A 22,596-nucleotide genomic window follows, 5' to 3' on the forward strand; every position below is an offset into this window, starting at 1 on the left:
CCACTCGATGGTAGTATGTTTTGCCTGACATACTGATTATAAGCACGATCTAAATATCACGAATATCTGCACGTGTTAAATGGGTTTCTTTTAAACGTTACTCTAAAATGTAATTAAATATTATAAGGTACTATAAAAATGTGGTATTATTCAGCATCTTTCTCCTTGACTTTTTAAAACAACTTATTGAGATAAACAACTTTATGGAATAACTCTGAACTTTACAGAAGAGTTATAGCTTTCACAGAAGTTTCAGATAAGTCATACTCTTTTTCTCTATTCATCCAGTGTTTAAGCAGCCATGTAACCTATAGAGAGCCCTCTTGGCTACTTTTTAAGCTAAAGATTTTAATTTGCCCTGTTAGTGTTTCTGATCAGTTCAAGCGTGTTTTTCTCGTCGAGGCACCGAGAACATTCTGGCAGAGAACTTCTTTATTGCGCCGGCCTGTCTGGAACATAGTCTGACGTCGGCGCCCTTCCCGACCCTGCCCTACTGGGTGCTGACCGCACGCGCCAGTCATCCTGGGCGCCGTGTCCCCACATACTTCCAGGGGACCCTGCGGAGGTCTTGCCTCCACTCCCACCTCCACCCTTGAGAGCCTCTGCTGAGGTTCTGCGCCGCCCCTTCTGACTCTCCTGCTGTTCTGTCCTGTGTGGCGGAAGAAGAGTGGCAGCGGGGAAAAGCTGCTGTGAGTTACTCACATGGAAAGGGGGTAGCTTTCCACTTCTGTTTTGCCTTTTTTAGCTGTTGCTAAATTTAAATTTAATTGCAAAACTAAACCCATAAACCAGCTCTAGGACAGGCTTGCAGAAAGATTTTCTTAAGAGGCCTGTATAATCCCTTACCCTGAAGTGGGTTTAAACGTTGATGACAGTGGGACGTGACTGTTCAAGTGTGCGAGAGCGAGAGTGGGAGCGCGTGGCGAAGGTTGGCTCCTGCCAGGCAGCGCGCAGCTCCTCCCCGCTCCTGCCTCGGCCTCAGGGCCCTCGCGTCCTTGTAGCGGATGCGCTTTGTCGCTCTGATTTTTAGCTTTTGTTGCTTTTTCATAAAGGGCACATGTCCAAAGCCCTTCATTTAGCGGAAGGAACTGCATGGCTTCTTTGCTCTGCGTGTCCTTATGTGTGGAATGAAGACTGACTCTTCTCTCGGGAAGGATTCGTTTCAAAGGAGCAGTTGAGGGTAGGAGGTTAGTTTTGTGGTGAGGCCCCTGATACGTCCTCCTCACTCAGGAGCGTCAGTGCAAGAGTCGCTGGAGGTGAGTTGTCGCCACTGTCCCCCCACCCCAGGAGGAGGGGAGAACTTCACCTCACGCAAATTAAGGCTGAGGATTAAGATGGGGACGTGGGAAGAGAAGGGGACGAGTGGCAGAGAACTTGCTGCTTCCTTCAGAGCTCCTCCCTCATCCCTTCTCCCCACGGAGCTCGTGCCCCTCTAGGTGCCCAGGAATGAAAACAGCAGGATAAACCCGTGGAGCTTCTCCTGACTGGGCCGTGTGCTGCCCACGGTCTCCTTTAAACGAAAAGAGCTTGTTTGTTTAGTAAGTTTGTGGAGTTAGCACTCAATAGTGTTTGATGGGTTGAAGGAAGGAAAGGGTGAGTTGACGGTTAGAAATACACATGTTTTATTTGGCCCTTATATTTCATAAACAGGCCTGAAAATGATTGTCCTGTTGCAAACTCTTAGCTCCAAAAGGAGGAACAGGGATCTGGAACTATTTATAGTTCTTAATTGTTAATACTTGACTCATTACCTTCTTCCCTAAATCTAAACTAAAATATTGTGTATTGTGTCTTCTCAGAAGTTTATAACCTAGTTACCCCCAAAAAGTTGATTTGCAGGAAGCAGCAGCAAAATTTTTGAAATACTGGGTAATGTCTGCCAAACTTTTGACAAACTCCCTTGGGGCCTTGAAGACCTTGTTGGAAGCCACGCTCACCTTCCAGAAGGAACTTTCCTTCCCTTCTGTATCTGAAGAAATGGGCAATGATAACGCATTCTGTTGGCTTTGTGCCCCCCCCACAAAAAAAAAAAAAACTTGAAAGATTGCAGTTCTAGATGATTGGGTTTCAGGTTAGGGACCTCCAGAAAAATCTAGGCCTTACACTTCTGGCTAAAGTCTTACAACATTTGTTTATTGACTTAAACGTCTCATGCTTAGGCTCAGCTGCAGTGCTCACAAGTGCTAACAGAGAGGCTCTTTTCTGACCCCCTTGGCCAGAGCACTCCAGAACTTTATTCTGCAGTCCTGTGTTCTTTTTTGTAACGAAAGAACTTGAAAGGTGTAGATGGGGACCATGTGGGATTGTGAAGCTACTTTCAGATTAACTTTAATTTTGAAAGGGACCAATTCCGAGAGGTTATATGTAGCACGATAGAATGAAGTCTCTTTGGGTTTTACAATCTAATTATGAGGATTACCAAGTACAGCAAGCAGCATAACTAAAATGTTCTTCTGTGGGTGTAATAATCCTGTCGCGTTTGAAGCCCCAAAAGTAATCTGCTCACAGATTCTGAAGACAGGGGCAGCTGCCGTCTGCTCTTCCTCTGGTGATGGACACAGTCGGTCTGGAATTGTCAGCTCACTGGGGAAGGCGGGGAATCACGTCCTTCATTTAGGAAAAAGTGAGTTGGAATCCCAGATGCTCCTTTCTCGAGACGCTGGAAGGGCTGTGCTGGCTCCTCTGCTGAAGCCCTTCCGGGACACGCGAGGAGTCTCCATTTGTGCCCTTGGCCACAGGGCACGTGCGGGGTCCGCGGGGATGGCCTGAGTGTCTGTGTGGTGAAATGCTGACCGTCTGACACAGCGGCGATTCTGGGAATTGTAGCCACCATAATAAAAAAGCTTTCTCTCCTGACTTGTGATGGTATTTGTCTGTCAAACCCCAAATTTTGTTTAAAGAGTAGTGACTTCTGTAGTGTTTTCAGATTCTCCTGACCCAGCAGTGTGGCACTGGGAGGAATCTGGTTCAGAGCACGCATCCTTTGCCTGTTTGGTAACTCGGGGACTAGGAACCGCTGTGCCCTTCTCACTGGAAAGGACTTGCACTGGCTGCAGTCTTGTCTTTTGAGCTGTTTGACTGCGAGCCAGGACGCACGGAAGGAGTCGTGTGCCGGGAGCGCCCGTCCACTCCGGAGCGCACTCGGAGCTGCTCCGCTTGCGGGATGACACCTGCGTCCGCTCACAAGCCCGGTTCTCTGCTGAGCCTTTGGCCAAATCCTTCTGTGACGAGACCCGTCTCTCCGAAGTCCTCTGGGGTTAAAAGAAGTTATCTCATTCACACGGCTCATACCCTAGTATGATGAGAGAAGTGGGTTGTTTTAACTTTTTACTTTGAAACAATTTCAAATCTGTAGCAGTATTTCAAGAATAGTACAAAGAACTATAAACCCTTCACCCAGAGGCCACATTAAAACATCAGTTGTCCCAGTAATGCCCTTCATGGCAGAAGGATCCAGTCTGACCTTCCTCTCTCCTTGGTTCTCACGACCTTGCCATTTATAAGGAGAGAGGCCTGCGTGTACTCCTGGGTGTGGGCCGCTTTGCCTCAGAAGCTGGCCTGTTTCTGCATGTTTTACACAACGTCTCAGAAGTGACACCTGGCTCTTCTCTTTCTGCCCTGACGGTCTGTCCACTCCTGGGGGCACTGACCCTGAGTCCCTTGGTTAGGACAGTGTCGCCATAGGAAAGTCCCATTTTCTTCCTTAGTGATTAGCATTTTATGAGGTGACACTTTGAGATTACACAAAATCCAGCTTCTCATCCTGCTTTTACCCACTAGTTTTGGTATCCATTAATGTTTCTTTCTTGAACTGATTTTCCAGTGACATTTCCCAAATGGGGATTTTTATCTAATTTGATTACTCCTTTTACATTCATTGGTAGGCATTCTAGTGTAAGGAAGAGCTCTCTCTCCTCCTCTGTTTTGTCATTCCTTTATTTGTATTAGAGTGTGCTTATGAATTCCTGTTTCCCTCAGTGGGTTTGTTTTTTTTTTAATTTATTTTTGGCTGTGTGGGGTCTTCGTTTCTGTGCGAGGGCTCTCTCCAGTTGCAGCGAGTGGGGCCACTCGCAGTGCGCGGGCCTCTCTTGTTGCGGAGCACAGGCTTCAGATGCGCAGGCTCAGTAGTTGTGGCTCACGGGCCTAGTTGCTCCGCAGCATGTGGGATCGTCCCAGACCAGGGGTCGAACCCGAGTCCCCTGCCTTAACAGGCAGATTCCCAACCACTGCGCCACCAGGGAAGCCCTCCCTCAGTGGGTTTTTACTTGTTACTCTTATTTATTTTGATGATCTGACTGTCCCAGGTTTGGCGTCTTAAGCAGGTCTGTGTGTCCTTCTGTCCTTCTGTCATGCCCCCATCCTCATCTGAGTGCTTTTCTTCTTCCTGACACAAGAGACCCAGCCTTATTTGCTTTCCTCCCCCAGCTCTGGAATCAACAGCCATTTCTCCAGGGAACCCCATTGCCGTTAGCGGAGAGTGACATTTAGAAACAGTGGTCTGGCCACTGGCTGTGCAAAGGCTCCTCCACCATTGCGGAGCCTGTTGCTTCCTAACCCCGAAACCTAACCCTAACCTAACCCCTAACCCCAGCCCTAACCCCTAACCCCAGCGCTAACCCCTAACCCCAGCCCTAACCCCCACTGTCTTCAGGCCCCTGACTAGACCGGGCTCCTGCCTCATGGCTGCGCCTTCCCTGACACTAGGGCATTGCCTTCCAAGAAAGAGGATTGGGAAGGAGGGAACAAGGTAGGTTCTTCCCTAAAGCATTTGGAAAGGAGATTCTGTCTTCATTCAGTAGCTGTTTACTAACCATAATCTGAGCTCTTTGTTTCAGATTTTCATTTAGATCCTTGCGTGTGGTTTCTAGATGCGTGTGCGTGTTGATCAGCACTTTGGTGATAAATGCCCTGTATTGAGCACATCCATGTGCTCGGCACTGCATAGACGTTAGGCCTGAATTATAGAATAACTCTGCAAGACAGGCATTATTTTACAGTTTTTGAAGTGAGCCATATAAGATTCAGTGAGGGTAAAGCATTTTGATCACGTCAGACAGTTAAGTAGGGGTTGAATTTCCGCGCAGGCTACCTGCCCTCAAAGCCCACACCCTTCCCGAACCACAGGGCAGTGTGCTGGTGTACTGATGCTCTGGGGGTCCTCACTGGGGGACATTTTACCAAACATCATCACTCTTAAACCGTAACGTTTAACTTTCTTGATTTAAAATATAAGAGGAAAAGTTAGAAATTACTCAACTGGCTCATTAATTTCTATACTAAGAAGACCCCACTGGAGGAGACTTTGGGAGAACCCCTGTGTCTGCTGGTTCTTATGTTTATTGGAGAGTCTGTTGAGCTGTCTGCCCGGAACTCTTCATTCAGTTATAACAAAGAACCTCCTAAAGTTTAGGAACTTTTTTCTCTCCCTTATCTGGAAGAGATAAAACATGAACCCAACATTCTCTCCTGCCTGTCGGAAATAGGTTATTTTCCAAACAGATGGCTGTTTGCGTAGCTCTCACTCTGGAGAGGTCGTTTACCAGGCTTCTTGGTTACTAGACCTTCACTTTAGAAAGAATAGACCAGACCCTCAATTGGGGAAGAAAAGAAGAGGGCGATTCTTTGTTATTCTTCGCCGTTCCTCCATGCTGCTTGTCTGTAATGTGTGTGCCCGGGTCAGAATGTTATACTCTGTGCCAGGCCAGTGTGGAGGAAAATGCACATTGTTTTCATCTCGGGTTCCCTGACGTGGGAATGGTACTGGAAACACGGTACTACCTGAAAACTAGATTATGACGTAACCAGAAGACGCAAGACTGTGACCACAGACACTCCCACTCACATTTACCTTCACGGGGATGTGAAGGCCACTTTGATGTTCTCAGGGGAGTTAATGTCTCTTCAGTAAGAAAGGAAACAACAAGTGCCTGTTGGAGAAAAAGGCTATAAATATATAAAAGAACAAGTGAACAAAAGAAAGAGCTTAGGTGTAACTTCCTGGAGAATTTTTCTCCGTTCCTCAGTTTCGGACGTGTTCCTGTGAGTGTCTCAAATAGGCAGCATCTTCCTGATGAAGGATCTGAATTGGCCAGTCTTTTCAGAGCCTTCGAGGGGCCGTTGTGTTCTGTGCCCTCTTACCGGCTGTGTGTCTTCTGCCCAGGCCCGCGGCCCCTGAGAGCGTGTCCCCTCGCCTGTAAGATGACGGTGCGTTCCAGCACAGGTGAGAGCACCAGGTGAGGCTGTGCACGCTTGAAGGGCTTCGCCGTTGTCAGTGCCGCCGAGAAGCAGACGTAAGAGGTGAAGAGAAACAAAGAGCAGTGCTAAACAGGCTGTTACATTCCTTCCCCCATTGCCCACGAGGAATGAAATCACTGCACGTGCCTCACAGAGACAGCCCGGAAACTGCTCATCAGAATTGTTCCTGCCATCTGCTTGAGGGGTCTGGGGAGTGAACCGGGTTCTCGTCCTTCTCACCCCAGCCTTCCCGGAGCCAGTCTTGCTGTGGGAATGTTACATCAGTATTTCTTTTCTAAGTGAAGGGGTCTAATAGAGAAAAACTCACTCTTACAGATGGGAGTGGCTACAAAGTAGGGTTTTTATTGTATGTTTTTTAATTCGGCCACACCACGCAGCAAGCAGGGTCTTAGTTCCCCGACCAGGGATCGAACCCAGGCCCTCGGCAGCAAATGCACCAAGTCCTATCCACTGGACCACCAGGGAATGCCCCATATGTAGGATTTAGAACATAAGATTCATAGATCTGAACCCCCAAGATAACTGGCCTTTTAGACGCAGTACAGTTGTGGTTTGTGGTAGAATTCGTCAGTCCTCCGAAGGAGTTTTTTAGATTAGAAGTGAATCAGGACCCCTTTATAAACTTTTCAACCTGTGTTCTTCAGACCAACCCCATTTCCCTTGATTCGGTTTCACAAATTGGTCATAAGAATAAAGAAGATATCAAGACAGTTGGAGGGAAAAGAGTGGCTTGCTAGGAAGATATGAAGGAAAAAGGTATCAATTTCATGTGGGGAAAGGAGGGCAGGATAGAGTTTCCAAGATCCCAGAGAGAAGTGAGTTGTTACTTTGGGGATAAACCCATCTGCTTAGAAAGCATTTGGCCTAGAAGTGTTGGATAGGGTAGTGATGACACAGAGTGCAAAAGATTAAACTTGAGATGTTTCAAGGCCAAATCCAAAATCCTTCGACACCAAGCAAATAAATTCCATTCTTTTTAACTCTTGATGTTCTCTGCGGTCGTGCAGTCAGTTCCCGCCTCTGTTCTCTCCTTATTTCTGACCCTTCTCTCTCTCCCCTCGCCTGGCCCCCGGCCCCGTCTCAATCCTCCCGATTATGGCATTTTGTACAACTCAGCTAAGCGCTGTGCTCAGAGGCTCTGCCGTCCAGGTCTCTTGTGTACGGAGAGCTTCCTCTGCCGTGGCCGGAGTTTCAACTTGCAGCTTCCTTGGGGGGCGGCAGGAATGACGTGTCGTTAAACTTGGACAAAAAAGGGCTGAAGGTGCTTTGACTGCTGTGTCTGTCTGGGCTTTGTTACTTAGGGACCCAGATGTGGAAAAGTCCCCGCTCTCCCACGTGGCAGAGCGTCTGAGAAGCCGGCCGAGGGGGTGGGTGCCAGGGGTGGTGGCTTTGTCCCTGAGCCCCCAGGGGGCCCCCCTGAATTCCCAGAGGCCGGCGGGCTTTCCTCTCCTCCTGCAAGTGGCAACCCGAATTCTGAGTGGAAAGTACATCTTTGCCCTTGGCCGGTGTCCAGCATTCCTCGCTGAGCGAATGGGATTTGGAATGTCAGAGGCGGAGGGCGGGAGTGTGTGGGGCTGCGTGTTTATATGTGAACGCAGCCTCCTCTGGCTTCCTGAAACTGCTTCCTTCTCCTAAGCTCCTAGTACCTTATTTATGTGTTGTTCTTTGGTTTTTGTTTTTAAGTCGTTTAAGGTGCGTTTATCACGGCGGTTGGTCACAGGGGCACTTCCAGACCCCGTTCAGCCCTGGAGCCCGGCTCCGGGGAGGCAGCATGGTATCCAGAGGATTTGCGTGTCTTCCCTCCGGATGAAGAGACAGGAGCTGTTCGCAGGCTCGTCCTCCGGGGGATCTGAGGTCGTCTCCTCCGGGGCGTGACCTGCTGTCCCGGAACCTGGACCCAGGTTCTGTGGGGCACAGGCCTCCGTGAGCGGCGCCCTTCGGGAAGACTGGGGCCGGGCTGGGTCGGCAGCGGGGCCCAGCCCAGCGCCTGTGCTGGAGCTGGACTGAGACACGCCTCGTCCCCCATGTGACTGTGGACTCATTGACTGGGTGGCTTCTGCCCTTGATTCAGTTCAGCTCGAAGGCGCGATCTGGGGGTGCCCGACCGGCTCTGCCGCCGAGGGGCCATGTCCTCCCTGCACGGCCGAGGCAAGGACCTCGCTCGGAGCAGGACGGCTCAGTCGGACTCGCCCCCGGGCTCGCCCTCCCTGACGGCCAGGACGCTCCGAGTAAGCGGCCCTCCCTCTGTCTGCGGTCTGTTGGGGGCGGGCTGTGAGGCCGGGCCCTGGGGGTCGGTCAGGGCAGAGGGGATTCAGGGCGTGTGGAAGCAGCCAGGGAGACGGAGGCCCCACCAGGAGCTGTTCTGTAGGAGGTTCCTGTTCCTGATTCTTAACGGCCTCTTAGGTGAAAGTGGACTTGAATGCATGACACAGCTTCTGCCTTCCAGCTTTTCAGCGTCACTTGTGAAACGCCTGACAGGAAGAGTGTAGAGGCCTCCTTACCGTGTCTTACGGGCTTTCTCTGATTTACGCGGCTGTGTTTAGTCAGTGCCTTTCCTGTGTTTTATGGGTCAATACGGTGTTTCAGGAGAAGCAGCTCCCAGTGGCTGCGGAACCGCGTTCAGTGACCTCAGGCACGTGTAGGCGCTGCGTGTGCAGGTCCTGCACGTGCATTTGTGCAGGCGTGTGCGTGCGGGGGCGTCTTTGCGATCCTGTGTGTCTGTGGGTGATGAAGAGAGAACGGGGTGGGCAGGCGCTCTGGGCACTGGGGCGCTACTCCTCCGTGACCGTCAGGAGCCTCTGCGTTTAAAAAGCCAAAGAAGGACCTCCCGGCTGTAGACAGCCAGCTCTGGGGGTGTTTGCAACGCCCCAGGCAGGTCCAGCCTGTCTATCTAGTGCGTGTTTCCGTGGACGTGGATTGCACGTGGATTCAGGTGTCCCCCGTGGGAAGCCGGCAGAAGCCCGCCGTGCTGCCGAGGGCCCTGCTGGGCGCGCGGGGTGAGTGGCAGCCCCTCCGTAGTTCGCGAGAGCGTCTCTGCCGGGGAGCAGGTTGGTCACAGCTTCCTTATTTGGAGAGGAAGCCTGAAGAAACCCTGGGCTCTTCTGAGTGGCTTGATACCATGTTTAGTGTCTGTCTCCCAGTGTAAATGACCACGGGGTCTTTCCCGTGTGTGTATCGCCGTCGTGGGTGTGGCAGCCTCTTTGCACGTGGCCTGGGCTGCTCTCACTGGGGGAGTGTGCCCCCGCCGTGCACACAGCTGCCAAGCTGGGTCCCCAGGACGGAGCGTGCCCTGGTTCCCTTCCCTCTCGGCGGCACCGGGGGTGCCTCGTGGTGTGAGGAGCCCTTGTCAGCCTCGTTCAGCCCCGTAGCCCTGGCTCCTGGAGCAGGGATGCCCCCTTTGGCTCCTGGAGCAGGGATGCCCCCTTTTCCCTTCCTGGGTGAACCCGTGTCCTCTCTAGAGGGGCTGCTGCTTTCTTCTCGGCCCGGTCCTCATGCCACCACTCCCCCTACCCCCGACTTTTTAGACGGAGGCCGCAGTGGGAGAGAACTTGAGGATTTGGATTATAGGAACTGAAACTGGTGGCTTGCGTGGCGGGCTGCTTCCCAGGTTCAGTGCCCGTGTCCGCGGGTTTCCGCCGTCACCTCAGCTCCGTCTGTAGCTCCCGGAGTCCAGACAGCCTGGGCCTGTGCTGCAGAGACCGTTCACACTCCACTGTAGTGTTGGAGAGAGTGGCAGACACACGGGCTAATTCAGGGGCTGCTGACCCTCGGAATGGGTTACAGAACCAAGATGTACCTCCTAGGAGTCCAGTCTCGCCTCGTCTCATCTCGTGTGCCGGCGGGTCCGCGTGCTCTCTGAGAGCTGGTCTGGGCGTCGGGTGGTGGTGGTGTCTTACCTGCCTCCGGATGCTGCTCCAGGACAGGTGTCACTGCAGGACAGGCTGGGGCACACTTCTGAGCATCTAATGCCAATGAAAACACAAGCATTCTATCCAAAATACCTAACACATTCCAGGCCTGAGACTTCCACCGCCTCGAGTAATCCTCAGGCACCTACAAGGCGGGTGTTGCCGTCCCCGTGTCACAGGTGAGGACACGGAGGGACGCAGAGGAGAGGTTCCTTCCGTAGCGTCCTCACCAGCGAGGGCAGAATCCGGTCCCACCCTCCTCGTCAGCAGCACCGGAGCTCACGTCAAATATATTTGAAGGTTAAGGACACGCCAGGGTCAAAGCGGACAGTTAAGAGCTTGGGCAGCTCTGGACGTGGTGGGGACGCAGGAAGCTGAAATGGGGGCGCTGTGTCTGCAGACAGGGAGCCACACCACAGGGGCCTGGGAGCCCCCTTAGGGGCAGAAGCGCCTGGGCCTCTCGCAGCACACGTGCTGGGGTGCGTCTGCTGGGAACAGCTCTCTCCGTCCTCACGGAACCTGGGGGACCCCTGCTCGCGCCGGTCCTGTCAGAGGCCACGCGCGGCTGGGGAGCTGTAGCTGCCGGAGCCGGCTCTGTAATCCTGAAGGTCAAAGCACACACCAAGAGAAGTAGTGTTGTCAAAAGGACTAAGCAGTAAATGCTTCCATGTAAGGAAAACGTCCTCGAAGGGGATTTTAAAGTGAGGGCTGCTGGGCACCTTGCGGTTAGATGTTCAGGAAGCAGAAAGGGCAGCCTGTGAACTGCAGCTCATACGGGTTATTTCTAACTCGAGAAAACAAGCGGTAGGATGATTTTTCGGTAATTGGAAAGCCGGAACTGTCTTATCATGCCTTTAAACTCCCAGCAGCAGCTGATAAACTTTTAATATTATGTAATTCAGTGTTTCTGTACTTGGTAAAACTATGACCGTTTTTAAATAATGTGATAACCTAATGTTTGCCTAGAGATTGTGTAACTAATATCCTCCCTAATGAAATAATCACTTACATGAGAAAGACAGTATGTGTCCTCACCAGCCAAGGATTTTGTTTACTTTCTCTAGTTTCTAGTTTAAAAATAATAAACACTTGTCATTCTCTGAACACAAGATTATACTATTAAACATCGTTTTTAAATCCACCCCTCCCTCCGTAAGGAGGATGTTCACCACCCATCCCTCATAACCCACTAAAGCTGCTCTGGTCTCTGCTGACCCTGAGAGTGAGCTGCTTTTTTAAAACAATTCTTTTGACTTTCACACTAGGTTCGCACTAGTCCAATGTCTCTTTATCTCTAAAAATTGGGGGGCGGAGGGGAGGGCGTGCTCCCTGAGCGACAGACCTGCTCGTCTCTGATTTCTCAGGGAAAGCGGAACAGCTTGCAGTCACCCTCGTTACTGATGGGCGCCATGCCAGTATTTATTGGTGCAGCTCTGAAGGCTCAGCCTCTCCTCACACTGTGAGCCACTCCACGAGGTGCCAAGCTCACACGTTTGTATAAAAGCTTCCTTTTGATGTAATTTTCCAACATAAAAAAGATAATAATTCTGCACTACAAACACGTCAGACACCTCTAGCTCCTTCTTGCTTCTTAATCACTGTGAATATTATTGGGTCTCAAGTTTATAAATTCTGTTAACTTAAAAACTAGTCAGTTTAGATGGTTTGGCATTTTAAAATCATCTTGAAAGCAAGAGCCAGGTAATTACTGGTCAGTCTTCTCAAATTATTATTTGCTAATTTAACAAAACATTCTTCAATACAGGGCATGTCGAAAAGATAACAGACTACTTGAGAATGTCCAACTTGTAGCGCTTAGTCGATGTTTGTTGTACTGAATAGTTTTGAAGCAAGTGGGACATCAGCTGAACCCTGGGAATCTTTTAAATAGGCAGATTTTCTTGGAATTGGTGGGTATTTATGATAACAGGATTTGGCCTGCATCTATGAACCAAGATCAGTAGCATTTTTCCCATGTAACCTGGATTGTTATTCCTTTAGGACTTACATCTCAAGAGAAAGTACGCAGAGTTTCCATAATATTTTTCACCCCAGCTGTTAATGTAAATAAAGGGGGAAATTTACCATCTTGTTTTGTTTTATAACCAGCTCTACAAACTAATGAGGGTACATTTGGTAGAAAGTCATGGGACAGCTCTCGAGAGCTCACCCACGGGTGCTCCTCCCTTCCAGGCGCTGGTGTGGAGTCCGTGTCTTTGCCTCCTTTGTGCTCTCCTGTGGCCAACACCCAGCAGCTTTTAGGCTGTTCCTCTATCCTTTGTTCCTCTCCTCCTGCTCTCGTGCTTCCAATCTGGAATCCATGTTTTACTCCTTTATAATCCGTTGTCAGGGGGTGAGAAGCATTTGTCTGGGTGAATAATACTAACTAAGGGTGCAAGCTGTTAACCATTTTTTTTCCTCTCTAATTAAAACCACTAGTGTATTGGGTTGGGTTGGGTTGGGTTTAGTTTTTTAAATTCCACTCAAGAAAAGTCAGTAAGCAGTAACTCTTTCTCAAGGAATCTCCCTAAGGAATGTAGTGGAACCTGTAGGAGTGAAAGCAGTTCCCCACCGGGAACGGTTCCATGAATCCTAGGTGGACGCTGGGCTGGGTCAGCCACGGAGGAGAGGCTTGTTCACCAGAGACTGGTTCCATGGCAGATGAACACCAAGGCCACCTACCCTGTTCTGAATCCTCCCACGATCAACGTTCCATGAGCGTCTGCTACGTAAGTAGGCCTGTACTAGATCTGGAATCGAGAGATGAAAGACACAGTCCCTGCCCTCAGGGAGCCAGCAGTCTAACTGGGGAGATGAGAAGGGAACTCCAGGATTATAACAAGGGGAAGTGAATCTTCTAATAAAGGTACGTGGGCCCAGGTGCTTTGTTTTAGGAGGCCGGTCAAGCGGAGATGCATAAGGCCGTTGAACGGACAGTGAAAGCAAGCAGTGCATGACCAAGGTGGAGAAGAGACGAGAGGAAGGAGAGTGCTACTCTGAGAGCTGCAGATCGTGTGGCTGGGACAGGAGGTATAATTCGGAGGGTGAAGGAGGGGTGTGATCAGAAGTTCAGCTGGAGACGCACAGGGGCCGGTTCGTGTGGGGCTTGGCATGTCGTTCCGAGGGCTTGGAGAGCTGGCCTGTGGGTGAAGGACTGAAAAGTTGGGGTCAAGTTGCTGTGATCAGAGCTGTTTGCTTGTTAGAGAAATCGCTCCGGCAGCTGAAGGCTGGACTGTCGGCGGGCCTGGGGGTAAGGTCGGTCCTCCGGTGAGAAGTGAGGGCCTGGATGGAGGCGCTGTCCGGTGGTTGGAGGACCGTCCAGCTGTTTCGAAGTGGACTGGGGCGGGGTGAGCCCATGAGCGGGCAGGGGCCAGGGCGCCTCTCAGGCCTCTGGTTTGGGCCACTCGGTAGAAACCGACAGGACACGGCTCAACGGGCAGGGCGGGAAGCAGAGGGTGCCGAGTGCGGCGGCGCCTCATGCTGGGTTGTGCTGAGTTAGAGGGACTTCGGGAGGTTCGGTACTGACACCAGAAAGTAGTTGGTCCGAAGCTTGGAAGAAAATAATGGGCTGAAAATACTGATATTTATGATTAAGACCAAGGAGCAGATGTCACGTACGGACCGAGCTGGGAATAAAGCCTTGGGGAGTAACAGCAAGAGGTTAGAAGGCTCTTCCCATGCGTGGCCTTTTCCTCTCCAGTCACCACGCGGTCGCATGAGGGAAGACAGGAGGCCTTGAGTCTTGTCTGTCTGTCTCCAGGTATTGTGGTCAACTTGATGTTCCAGTGATGAGCTGCAGCCCCAGAGAATCCAGAGATGGAGGGTCAGTTGGGTCGAGAGGTTGGGGTCCTCGTTTTCAGTACGGCCAGCGGGGCCACCGGGGAGAGCGTTTCCCACTTGAGCAGCTCCCGGATTATGCAGCATCGCTTCTCCCTCTTCCTCGGCCTCGTAATATGTGGGGGAGCTGGCGGTTAGAATCAGGAGCTGGAGGGAGCGGCTCGGGCTGGCTTCCAGCTGCCTTCTGCTGCTTTCGTTTCTGGTCCTGACTGTGTGTCACTCGGGGGGTGGCAGCTGTCCACACCTGGGGTTAGGCCTCATCCCAGCCCAAAGCCCAGCCTCCTCCTTGGGCGACAGTACAGGAGTCCTGCCGGTGAGCTGACGGGGTAAAGACATGGAAACGTGTCTAGACTTTGACCTCCGCCTGCTTCCTTGTGAAAGCAGCGTCTTTGTGTCAGAGCGTCACAGCTCCTGTGGACTTCCAGAATCGACCTCCCGTGGTTGGTTATCTGGGAGAGAGTATAACTATGCAGACAGTAGAATAATAACCTTAGATGCCTGTGGGTTAGAAAGGGTAAGTAGGAACTAGCCTGGATAACCAAAATCTACAGACAGTCAAAACCCTTGACTTGAGTGGAAGAGTTGGCTTGAGCTGATTCCTCTGGCAGCCAGCAGGCCCCGGCAGAGAGGAGTGGGCAGTGGAAACTGGTATTTATAGAGCATCACCTGTGCTGGGTGCTGTGGCAGGCACGCGACTCTCACTTCATCCTGCTGATAACCTTACGCGCCGGGTACCGTTCCCCCGACTTTACCCATGAGGACGCTGAGGCAGAGGGAAGTTAGTAGTTGTCTGAGCCCATGTACCAGCAGATGCTGGAGCCGGCAGCGCTAAGCTGTGTAGCGGTCCAGGGAACCACTGCATCTCCGTGAAATAGCTCCTGAGTTATTGCTAATATCCCTGACCATTCAATCTGTTTTGAAAAGAGTGTTGGCGATAATAAATCTATTGTAAAGAAGGAGAAAGTTCACAGAATGATTTAGAAAGAGACAAATCAGTTTAGATAAAGTCAGAATTTTGCAACATTTAAAAGTAGGTATAGTTTTGTTACTTCTAAGTATCTACATTAGAACTGTTGCTAAGGAGAAAAGATCTGCTCTACCCTTGAAGGTTGTCACCTAAAATCATTTTTAGCGAGTGTATTAGTAAATAGTTCTCTAAAGCCATTTTTATAAGTACTCAAAAACAGATCCGTTAGGTAAGGTCATTTATCTTATCTTTTTATGCTATTAATTTACTTATAAAATAATTTTTAAGCAGATGGTACAAAGGTATGCTTCAATTCAGGACCTGTTACATTATAACAAGCTCTGAATTAGAAGAGCCTGAATTTCTGAGGTTTCTCTTATCTAAGGGATCTTTCACCTGCCAAAAATCAAACACCCTGCACACGTGTCTCCTGTCCCTAAGGCCTATACTGTAAAGCACCAGTTCTGCTCTGGGAGTACAGTTTAGCCCCCTAAATCCACAGAACCTTGTGCGTCTGAAGACTCAAGGTCCATAGGGGGTATAAAAGGTCAAATTTAGTGGCCGAATCAAAGAAAGCTTCAGTTCCTTACCTTTCAGAGCTGCCAGTAGCACCTGGGCCACTGACGAGGTCCCAGCTCGTGCCCGATTTCTCACAGGACAGGTCATGCAGAACGGTGTCATTCTTCGCGACCACCCTGTTTCTGACTCCAGGCTGATGCTTTCCATAGGGTCGTCCTTCCACGAAGCCTTACCAGAAACCTCCAGACAGCGTCGGTCTTTCTTTTCTGGCAACCCTTTTTATCTGCTGTGTGTACCAGACAGCCTAGTGTCCGACTGCACTCAGGTGATGACTGTCACTGTTGTGTGGATGTGCTCAACTTTCCCCCACCAGAGAGGGGATCTGAGCCCAGGGGACACTGTCTGAGGCCCCCCTCCCTTACAGGGAAGGGATGCACTGCCGACCCTGGTCTGGTCTCTCCTCCTGGCCTGTGCGGCCCCCTGGAGGGGGTCGGCCGTGCACTGTGAAATCCTGTTTCTGTAGTGAGGGCTAACAGCCACAGGTGTTCTTGAGGCTCTTCAGATCCCCACTTGTTGCAGTTTGCTAGTGTGTCTACAGCTCTAAAATATGTGAGTTAATATTTTGGTTTCTGTGGGAACAGAGAGAGAAAGCTAAGAACAAAGGAAGTCCCTAACCTTTTGTGGAACTTACTTAGCAGAAAAAGTTTTTCCTTAGGCTACTTAGGTCCCGAGTATCTGTTTCCTCTTAAGAGGTGAGGTCTGGAGAGCCTCACTAACCCCTTGGCAAGGGTTTTGATTCACAACCTAGTCTGAATAAAATTAAAATAAGTGCTACCCAAATAGGCTGCTGGACAGTGATATTTCCCAGGTAACAAATCCACCTCTTCCCAGGCTGTGGGCCTGGAAAGCTTGATGCTGAGGGGGCACGACGATGGCCCTCACGGGGTGGCGGGACCCACTACCCTGCAGAGCCTCGCAGCCCTGGGGGCCGCGCTCAGGCCGCACTTGGGATCGTCTGCGCCATGTCAGGGGCTCCTGCGACTTCGTGCACCGTGCACGCCAGCGCAGACCTGAGACTAAGTGAAAGTGTGTGTTCAATGTGAGTGACGTGACCCCTGGCTAGAGCCACACGCGTTAGAGCAGCTCGTCGTCCTTGGTCGCCGTCACCTGGCGTGTGAAAGCTGCCTGGAGAAGACGCCGCAGTCTGCAAGCGTGCTTACGGATCATAGGGGTTTACAGGTGGCCTTTAAACACAAAGGGCTTGCCTTGGTTATTTCAGGGAAACTTTAGTACGTTCAGATATTTCCTTCTACGATAAGTACATTTTGTGAGTTCCCAAAAACATCTAGAAAGTCTTCAGAAGCTGGGAATATCCATAAAGAACAGGTACAGGCCTGCATAGAAAATAAGAGCTGTAGGATTCCAGTAATGTTTGGGCAGCGTGGTCTGTACATACAGCAGAAGATGGGGCTCTTTCTACCATTTGAAATACAATGAGATGGACCAGGATATGTGCAGTAGCATTCAGTCATCTCCTTTCTACGTGCAGTATTAAGTTGGTAGGGTCGTCACAATCTGGCAGTGAGGTTCTTCAGAAATATTTACAGTGGAAACGGGATTATAAGTACTGTATTTCTTGACTTTCCTGTTTTGTTTTTTTTTTCCCCGTGTGTATTAAGTACTCGGTAAAGACAAATCAAGGAGTAAGCGAAGATGAAGTTAGAGGTAACTTAATACTTTTAATACTGTTAGAATTTGGCTTGGAGGTATCCTCTGGCACACACAGCTGCTCGGTGGATGCACACTTCCCCAGCATCCGTCGTGCTTCCAACACTGTTCTGATTCAAAATGTCTGTAATCACCCGACTGCAGCTGACTGACCGTGTACTGTGGATGTTTCTTCCTCTGAGGATGTTACAGGTAAACTAGACCATGTCTTTTTAAAGCGGGACTTCCTAAACTGGCTCGTTTCGATGCCCCGGCCTGGGCTCCAGGGCCCGTGTATGTGATGAGGTGGCCCCCCCCGGCCCGTTACGGGCGTCACCGACCTTATGAGGCGTGGGCCTGATCCAGCTGCCAGCCCCGCACGCAGAGAGCTTTCTTGGCTGATGGCAGAGGCGTGTGGAAAGGAGCCCCCGTGTCACTGCGTGACGTGGGGAAGGACACGGGGGCCTCCAGGAGCAGCGGCAGCCCCGGTGGCCACAGGCAGCGGTTCTCCCCCGGGCCTCCAGGTGAGAGCCCAGCCGGCAGACACCCGGTTCTGCCCGTGAGAGCCTGAGCAGGGCACAGCCAAGCCGATGGTGGGGCAGCAGCAAGAGAAAATGAATATAGTTGGACGTCTCGTGATATTAAGGGAATACTCATTTTTTAGATGCAGGGAAGAGCACCTAACGCAGGCCTCAGCGTCACTGTGCCCTACTGTCACACCTCTGCGTAAATCGTGAAAGTTTTTATCCCCACCCCGCCCCCACGTGTATCTCCAAATCGTTCAGGATCCCCAGATATGTTACTGGAACGGTGAGACTCAGAAAGATCCCTTTCAGAGCTGGAGCCTACTAGGTTGCCCTTCCAAGTTTCCCAAGAGCCCCGGTCATTTGGGTTATGAGGGTGCCCTTCCCTGCAGGCAGAAGGCTTAGGAAGCCTGAGTGTGTCTGAGACGAGTATAGGGAAGGATTCTCAAACTCAAAACGTCGTAGAACCAGAGCTCAGGTAGCGTCCAGGTCTGGGCCAGGTCTGCGGCGGGTCCTCGCTGCAGCCACACCCACGCTCCTCAGAGCTCGGGCACCCCAGGGCAGCACCGACGGCCCCTGCTCGGGCCTCTCCCGGGAACACGGAAGTGAAGTAGGAGGTTTACCCGGAGGCTTTCCCATCGCTGCAGCGTCAGGCCCATTTTGGTCTTGGTGTGGCCACGTGACGTGGTTCGTTCCTTTCCCTTGGGCCCAGCTTCCAGAGCTAAGATTTTATTTTAAACTTGGTCAGAAGAGTTTGGTTTTAATTATCTGTCTTCCTGAACTCCCGATAACTTCACGTTAAAAGCTTTGGTGGGGGGTTTCCTAGCCAGTCTCTGGTGTTCGGAGAAGTCTCCACATTTCACAAATCAAAGCCAGCCCTGTTCCGTCCCTTCCCAGGGTTTCCATCCGAATTCATGGTGCTCTTCGCTCTGTTCTTTTATTAGAAACAGGCCCCAACCAATGAGATTGTTATGGGAGAATTCAGGAGGTATGAAAGGAAGGAGCCTGCTTCTTGGTTTTGGAGCATATTTTAAATTATGGTGCGTCTGGCTCGTCTTTCGTTTTACTTTCTGTTTTCTGTGTTCGCTTTGGTTTCTAAAGTCTCTGCCGCTGTAGGCCCCATTCACAATGTCTGTGGCCCCCAGTTGGGCCATAAAAGCTGTGAAAGTAATTCCTTCTCTGAGCCGTTTGCCTCTAGCTCAGACACACCAGAGAGCCCGGCCTCAGTGGCCACAGAGCAGCAGTCTTCAAGCAGAAGGTCCTCCTGAGACGTCCTGACTAGAGCACGTGCCACGGGACGTTGGTCTTAACCTGTAGGCTGCGTAGAAGGCTCGGGCCTCTCCTAAAATAAACGACGTCACCATGGGCAGATGCGCCCTTCAGACCCGGCTCGAGAGTGGAGTGAGAGCCGCTGCCCCACGTCCACGGGGGGAGCTTGCAGGGAGAGATGGGCCTTTCCCAGAACACAGGCGAGGGGAACCCCCGCTCCTGGCCTCCGAAGGGCGCAGATGGGCTGGGGCCCCAGGCCCTGTGTTCTGGGGCTTCTCCTCAGTCGCTGCCCATGGGGCCGACTCTCAGGCTCCGCTCTGGAGGGTCTTCGATGTCCTTCCCCAGCTTCTGACGCTGTCCTTTACTGCCCCCCCGCCCCGCCCCGGCGAGACCACGTAGGCAAGCCCGCACTGCCCCGCCCCCTGCTCTCCAGACCCACTCCGTGCTTTCCCTGCAGGGACGGAGTCAGCTCTTTAGACTGAGACACAGTGTCCGGATGACGGTGAACTGTGCTCAGTTTGAGTGACAGGAGGAGGAAGAGGGAAAATGGAAGTTAAGTCTCCACCAGTTCAGCCACTCTGCTCCTTTTACCCAAGAAACCCAAACTTTCTCTCCCTAAATCTAACCACTGTTTGTCCGTCAAACACCAGATTATCTAGGATATCAAGAAACCAAGCAAACCAGTAGTTTCTGGAAGTATGATCTAAATACCAAAGCCATTTTATCAGAAGCTTGGGATTGAGTCCCAGGTCCCGTACACTTTTAACCCACTTGCCCTCTGGCCTCTAAGAACTGTCTTCTCAGGCTAATTTCTGTTACGATGAGAACACCATCTCCTCCAGAAATCCCAGGTGTCTTCCTTCTTTGAAATGATATTATTTGCTTTATGGCAAACAGTGCTACCTCTGCAACCTACAGTGGTACAACCGTGCTACCTCTGTGGCCCCAAATCTTGTTTTCTGAGACTCTCACTCTTCTCGAAGGAGTTAGGTCACCTTCTCGGGACGCGGCTAAGGCGAGTCCTTGAAGGCAGCGATAAAAAGCCCGTTCCAGAGGGCTCCAGGATTTGGGCGGGGGGGCGCGCGGAGGGGGAATGCTAGAAGGATGGAGGGCGGCCTTGGAGGGAGCCCTGTTTCCCCTGACACCTGGATCAGGTGACAGACTACTCGTCACAACCCCTGATGAAAGTTCATCCCAAAGAACTTGATAACACGCATCTTACATGCCTGAAGAGTACAACAAACGACAGACTGTGCCGTTTGCTTTCAGTTACCCCTGGCAGGTAGAGATAGGAGTGCCGCTCTTGGGCAGCTCCCGTAGGACGCACCGCCCTCCAGGCTGGCCTCTGGGGAGGGCTTGCCCGGGGCTTTTTCTGATTGCTGCGTGGCAGTGCTAACCTATTTTCTGTGTCTTTAAGTTTTTGCCTGTTTGTATCTTGCATCAGCCTCCTCAGTGGAGGCCACTCAGTGTCACTGCATGCGATGGTGCCCTGTGTCTGAGAACTTCCGCTGGTGCGATGACGGCATCAGCAGCCCCGCAGTACTTCCAGGCCATCCCGAGTGGGAAAGGTTAGTTACCCGGTGGTAACCCAGTGCTCTGATAGGAGTCGGTCAGTGGAGATGAGTAGTATGCTTTGATACTACAGAATGGCTCAGACTGAGGCCTGGGAGAAGCCAGACTTCTCTGCCTTAACGAAAGGAAGAACTTTCTTCACTGAGACAGCAGCTGCCAGCGTCGGCACAGCAGACTGAAAGCTGGAGATGCGGTGAAGTCTCCCCCCACAGATCGCGTTCTTGCGGAGCGGATGCTGCCGCACCGTCAAGTGAGACCCCACAGCCTGGGCACCACCGAGTCGGTGAACAGACGCGTCTGTCGGTCACGTCGTCAGGCCCCCGTCTGCGCGCTGGGCACAGGCGTGCTTGGGTTTCTGTGGGAGAGGATGACCAAGGCGTGGGGCGAGCTGGCGAGGTCGTAAAGGGGTCGTTCTCCGTGCCTGGGGGAGGGCGTGGCAGGCTCACAGAGGCTCTCCCCTGGGGGCGATGGAGCGTGAGAAAGGCCGTTCTGCCCAGAAGCCTCCAGAGAGTGGACGGTCAGCGCCTGTGAGCTCAGTCCCCACCCCTGCCCCACCCCGGTCTCCCAGGTCCTGAGTTAACTTGCTGCTCTAACCAGCAGCAGCCAGTGTGGTGCGTTTACAGCTGCGAAGTGAGGTGGAGCTGGCAGGGCGTTGAGGCGTCACAGGTCTAGATGTCAGAACAGAGACTGGTTCCCAGGCACAGCCGATGCTGAGGCCGGCAGGCCCCTTCCCAAAGGCTGAGCTGTTGGCTGGGTGTTCGGTGAGCAGTGCAGGCCCTGAGGGCGTCACTGGGAGTGAGCCGGTGGCCAAGCCGCAGGGAGGGGTCTGCGGGGAGACCTTGGATGTGTGTGTGTGCGCGCGTTTCCCGAGCATCATCTTCTCGTCCATTTCTGCCGGGAAGGGGCCCCCGGACTCCGCACTGTTCTCTGTTGCCCCTCCTCCCCATCTGCCCTGCGCTGCTCAGACGGGCCCATCGGCGCTGCTCTCACACAGCTCTGCTGCCCCTCCTTGGGGCCTCCCCTACGGGCCCTGCTCTCCGCGGTCCTTCAGTTCAGTAGGGCCCCTGGCGTTGCCTGGGATGGAGTTCGGCCTCAGTTACTCACGGGTCTGGGGCGTGTCCCATTGGGCAGTCCCCCTGGGCTGTGAATGCCCCCTGCGCCCCCCCGGGCACCACCAAGGCCAGCTCTCAGCACAGAGCTGGCAGGTGGGCATGGCCACCGGGGGAAACCTCGGCACCACTGAGCACCCTGGAAGCGTTTTTATACGTTAAGTAATTCTTGAGACATGGCTAAAAGTTAGTTTCTTTTTTGACAAAAGTCTTCAAGTCAGAGAAAAACAACCCTTAGTTAATGTTGGTAAAAGCAGTGATTGATGGGATATTATAAATGTGAGACAGGAGAATTCCTGAATCCCAGACTCACACGTTTTAGGGTGCCCGATTCCAGTGTAGGAGAACGTCACAGACACAGCGCACGGTCTCTCACCGATTCCTCCGCCTCAGATGGGACACGTCTTCACATTAAAAAGCCCATGGTTAGTGGTGCTTAACCTGGGCTGCATGATGGGTCACCTGGGGGACTTTTTACAATTCATGGAAGAAGGCCCAGCTCTAGGCCTGTGGAGAGACTGAGGTTAGGCTGAGGACGTTTTGGAAAAGCCCACTAGAGGATTGATGAATGGAAGCCCCGGGTTCAAGACAGAAGTCCACGGGGAAAAGCCACCTTGCTGCGAGGTCGCCTGGTCGGTCCCTCCAGCCAGCAGTGCTGGTGCTCTGCCCCCCTGGGCGGCTTCAGGGTGCGGTATGTGGGGCCCTCACGCGGTGTGACCTTCAACAGAGCAGTGTCCCCACGCGACGGCCAGAGGAGCAGGGGTTCGCTGCTCCTGTTAGGTAATCGGGCCCGGTTTCTCTTCTTCCTTCTTTTGTCTGCCCTTGAGGATTTTGTTATTCTTTAACACCTCAAAGGAGGAAAAAACAATACATTTAAATCAATTGAGGTTTTTCTTGGCCTCAGTTCTTTTTACAAAAAAGTGGAGATA

At 51.9% G+C, this 22,596-nt stretch overlaps 1 protein-coding gene across 2 annotated transcripts in view; it reads left to right on the forward strand.

The window, feature by feature from the left end:
• The window catches only part of PPP1R12B (protein phosphatase 1 regulatory subunit 12B), a 197,169-nt gene that overhangs the window by 157,959 nt on the left and 16,614 nt on the right, over window positions 1-22,596 (forward strand). The window lies entirely within an intron of this gene.

Source organism: Phocoena phocoena, chromosome 1, assembly GCF_963924675.1.
Source record: "Phocoena phocoena chromosome 1, mPhoPho1.1, whole genome shotgun sequence".
In the NCBI taxonomy this organism is placed as follows: Eukaryota; Metazoa; Chordata; class Mammalia; order Artiodactyla; family Phocoenidae; genus Phocoena; species Phocoena phocoena.